The following is a 4,827-nucleotide window of genomic DNA, read 5'->3' on the forward strand; positions in this document are numbered from 1 at the left end:
CTCACTCAAACAACATAAGAAAGCGAAATAAAGGTTTGATATACATCTACATACGTGTATAACTTAGAATTAGAGAATGGAAAATATATTTAGCTTTGGACTTGAGAACAGGATATACTCTGCTAGAACGGAATCATTGTTGTACTTATATACCTTAGAATTCACAAGATTCTTGAGGTCATGAATCTTCCCTCAATAATTGTTTTTCATGCTAGAACCTTTACAATTTATAGGAGAAGTTGTCATGCTGAATAAACTTGAAAAGAATGATATTGGATCACTTCAAACTGAAACTTTTTATCCCAACTGCTAAGGTTTTGGAAGTGATGACAATAGAGAAATGCCTCAAAAACTTTCATTTGGAATCACCTGAGACACGTGGAGATTCTTTTCTCAAATATGCTATCGTATACTGTTTAAGACTTCTGAATATCATTCTGAGGGTCTTCTCAACATTAAGAAAAATAAAATCATTTCCAATGCTGCACTTTGCAAGCTTAGATATGCTCATAAGATACCGAGATTTATCCATAATGAACCATTTGATCTTAAAGAGGGGCTCATTCCTGGTTATAATTCTCAAGTTCAAAGCTTTGGCAAAGAGTTCCTGATCCCTTCGCTAAGGCATTTCCCCGTGAATGCTGAGAAGCTAGTCAATGTCCAGTACTTGGAAATCCCTGCTACATTATAAGTTCCATGACCCTTTGCTGTTTGTTGAAGTGCTAACTCATGGATATTACATGCTACCTGAGATTCTACGATGCTATCAACATTTGGAATTTCTTGGAGATGAAGTACAAGATTATGTCGTTACAACATATCTTAATTTCCAATATCCGGGATTGACTCCAGGACTAATTACTGAATTAAGGTCTGCTTCTGTAAACAATGAATGCTAAGCTCAATTTGAAGTTAAGACTAGCCTGCACTAGCACATTTTTCATGTCTCGCCAGATATGCTAAGGAAGATATGTCGTACCGTTGAGGATTTTGAGAAATTGAATCTTGTGTCTACATTTGGATGGAAGGGTGAAACTACTTTCCCAAAGGTGCTTGGAGATGTTATTTAGTCCTTTGTTGGTGCAATCGTTGTTGATTCTGGCTTTGACAAAGATACTACATTTCTAAGCATAAGACCTCTTCTGTAATAGTTGATTACACCTCTAACAATAAAATTCTATCCAGTAAGAGATTTAAGTGAACTACGTGACCAGAATATTTTTCATGGGACAAGAACTCGACATTTGGGACATTAAAATTTTGTGCACTCTACAAGAAAAATCCAATTTCAGTGAGGGTTTTAGGAGACTACTTTGCCTTAAACACTAACTTACACCTATATAAAGGGTAATATATTTCCTTGAAGAGGCATCTCGAAAATTCCATAAGTTCATGAAATATTACATTATAATTAAATAAGATGATCATTAAGAACAAATACTCACTCCCTAGAATAGATGACTTGTTTAATCAATTGCAAGGGGCGAGTCACTTCTCCAAGATCGACCTTCGGTCCGGCTATCACCAACTACGGGTAAGGGAGTGTGACATCCCGAAAATAGATTTTCAAACAAGGTATGGTCACTTCGAGTTTGTGGTGATGAGGTTTGGGTTGACGAATGCACCAACGACGTTCATGGACTTGATTAATAGAGTGTTCAAACCTTACCTTGATAGTTTTGTGGTGGTCTTCATTGATGATATTTTTGTTTACTCTCGGGATGAGGAGAAACATAAAAATCACTTAAGAGTTGTGCTTCAAACGTTGAGGGATAGACAATTATTTGCAAAATTTAGTAAGTGTGAATTTTGGTTGAAGGAGGTGGCATTTCTTGGTCACGTAGTGTCCGATGATGGGATCAAGGCTGATTCTAAGAAAATAGAGGCAGTCAAGAATTTGCCTAGACCGTTGTCTCCTTGAGACATTAGGAGTTTCTTGGGTCTAGCCGGGTACTATAGAAGGTTCGTCGAAGGGGTTTCTTCCATCTCATCTCCTATGACAAAACTGACCCAAAAGAAAGAAAAATTCATAAGGACGAATGAGTATGAAAAGAGTTTCCAAACCTTGAAAGATCGACTTACTTCTGCTTCTATTTTGACTCTACCGAAAGGATTAGGAGGGTTTGTGGTTTATTGTGATGCTTCAAAAATTGGTTTGGGTAGTGTCCTAATGCAAAATGGCAAGGTCATAGCCTATGCTTCTAGGCAATTGAAGGTGCATGAGCAGAACTACCCTACTCATGATTTTAAATTAGCAGCCATTGTTTTTGCTTTAAAGATTTGGCGGCATTACCTCTATGGGGTTCATGTGGATGTGTATACCAATCATAAAAGTCTTCAATATGTGTTCACCCAAAAGGACCTTAATCTAAGACAAATGAAGTGGCTAGAACTCCTCAAGGACTATGACATGAGTGTGCATTATCATCCGGGTAAAGACAATGTGGTTGTCGATGCACTTAGTAGAGTGTCTATGGGGAGTGTGGCCCATGTTGATGAAGGAAAGAGGGAGTTGGTGAAATATGTTCATCGGTTAGCTAGATTAGGGGTGAAGTTGTGTGGTACTGATAATGGTGGCATGGTTGTTCAAAATGGGTTTGAATCCTCTTTCGTGGTAAATGTTAAGTCAAACTAAGATCTTGACCTGATGTTTGTTGAATTAAAAAAGTTGGTAAAGGAAAAGAAGGTAGGGTTTTTTCCCAAGGGGAGGATGGGGTGATATACTACCAAGGTCGATTATGTGTTCCGAATGTGGATGTCATAAGGAGCTTGATTTTGAAGGAGGCTCATAATTCTTCATACTCCATTCATCCCGGTTTAACGAAAATGTATCGAGACTTAAAAGAGTTCTATTGGTGGGATGGCATGATGAAGGACATAGCGAGGTTCGTGTACGAATGTCTTAATTGCCAACAAGTGAAGGACGAACATCAAAGGCCGGGGGGGCAAGCCTAAGACATTGAAATCCCTACTTGGAAGTGGAAAGATGTGAATATGGATTTTGTAGTGGGTTTGCCTCATACCCCGAAGCGTCATGATTCAATTTGGGTGATTATTGATAGAATGACTAAGTCAACTCACTTTCTACCGGTTAAGACTTCCTATAGTGCAGAAAACTATGCCAAGTTATATATTCGGGAGTTGGTGAGGTTTCATGGTATGCCATTGTCAATTATTTCTAATCGTTGTACCCAATTAACTTCTCACTTTTGGAGATCGTTTCAAAAGGACCTCGGTACTAAGGTAAAGTTGAGAACCGCATTCCATTCTCAAACCAATGGACAAGCCAAAAGGACAATTCAAACACTGGAGGATATGTTAAGGGCTTGTATGTTGGAGTTTAAAGGGAATTCGGATGATCATCTACCTCTCATCGAGTTTTCCTATAATAATAGTTACCATTCAAGTATTGAGATGGCGCCATTTGAGGCTTTGTATGGGAGACGATGTAGATCGCCAATTGGTTGGTTTGAAGTAGGTGAGATGACTTTTTTAGGCCCCGATATGGTACTTGATGCTTTAGAGAAGGTGAAGATCATTAGAAAAAGGTTGAAGATGGCTCAAAGTCATCAAAAGTCATATTCTGACAAGACGAAGGGATCTTGAGTTTAGGGTGGATGATTCGGTGTATTTGAAGGTTTCACCCATGAAGGGGGTGGTTCAGTTTGGTAAGAAAGAGAAATTGATCCCCAAGGTATGTAGAGCCTTACAAAGTCTTAAAGCGGGTTGGCAAAGTTGCTTATGAGTTGGAATTACCTTTAGAAATGGCCATGGTTCATCCAGTGTTCCATGTTTATATGTTGCGAAAATATGTGGGAGATCCTAGTTCTATAGTGCCTTTGGAGGTAGTGAATGTTGAAGAGAATTTGACCTATGAAGAGATTCCGGTAGAGATTTTGGATCGGCAAGTCAAGAGATTGAGGAACAAAGGAGTTGCCTCTATTAAAGTCCTTTGGAGGAATCAACAAGTCGAAAGTGCTATATGGAAAGTAGAAGCGGATATGATGAAACGTTATCCTCATCTTTTTCATCCTACTCAAGCCTAAGGTAATAAGTCATTCATGTTCAAATTTTTGATGCTTGTATGTTTCAGGTTTTCTAAGTCCTCATGTGCATGCATATTCATGAAGTTGAATTTTAAAGTTATGATTTATGCTAAAGTATGGAGATTTCATGTTTGATGCTTTTTAAGTGTCATTGTATATATGTTGGGTTTCTATTCCTCATGCCATGTCCTTTTTTAAGTTAGTGATTCTCATTCGAGGATGAATGTTCCCAAGGGGGAGATATTATAACATCTCAAAAATTTCTATGTCAAGACTCGAACCATTCTTTTTAGGTGTATAGGATTAAACTCGGTAAATTTTAGTTGTATATATGAGTTAGGATCAATTCCTAAGTATTTTAAGAGTATTATATGTGTTTTAGGGTCATAAGGGATCTCTAACACCAAGCCAATTCCAAATAATTTTTATCGGATAAGTTTCCCAATGAGTTCTTATAAGGGTGAACTTTAAATGACCATATCTCCTAGAATATAATGAATTAAGTGTCCCATAACCTATCGAATTAAAAGTATTTGAGTCTTCCTTTCAACATTATCAAGATTGCATTTTTCTGAGTTTGGAGTAAAATATTATGCTCAGTCGACCAGAAGGGTGCGCGACAAGTCCGCGTCGCAGACCTGTCGCGGACTTGCCTTGTTGTTTTTCCAAATTTTTGTATTTTGTCGAACAGAAAGGTGCATGACACGTCCGCATTGTGGACCTGTTGTGGACTTGTCTAGTTTTCCAGATTTTGTAGGGACATTTTGGGAAAATTATCTAA

At 38.0% G+C, this 4,827-nt stretch overlaps 1 pseudogene; it reads left to right on the forward strand.

The window, feature by feature from the left end:
- The first annotated feature begins 266 nt into the window (after positions 1 to 266).
- LOC129903637 (endoribonuclease Dicer homolog 2-like) lies at positions 267 to 1,070 on the forward strand (annotated as a pseudogene).
- Positions 1,071 to 4,827: the final 3,757 nt, after the last annotated feature.

The sequence above is a fragment of the Solanum dulcamara genome, chromosome 9 (genome assembly GCF_947179165.1).
Source record: "Solanum dulcamara chromosome 9, daSolDulc1.2, whole genome shotgun sequence".
Lineage (NCBI taxonomy): Eukaryota > Viridiplantae > Streptophyta > Magnoliopsida > Solanales > Solanaceae > Solanum > Solanum dulcamara.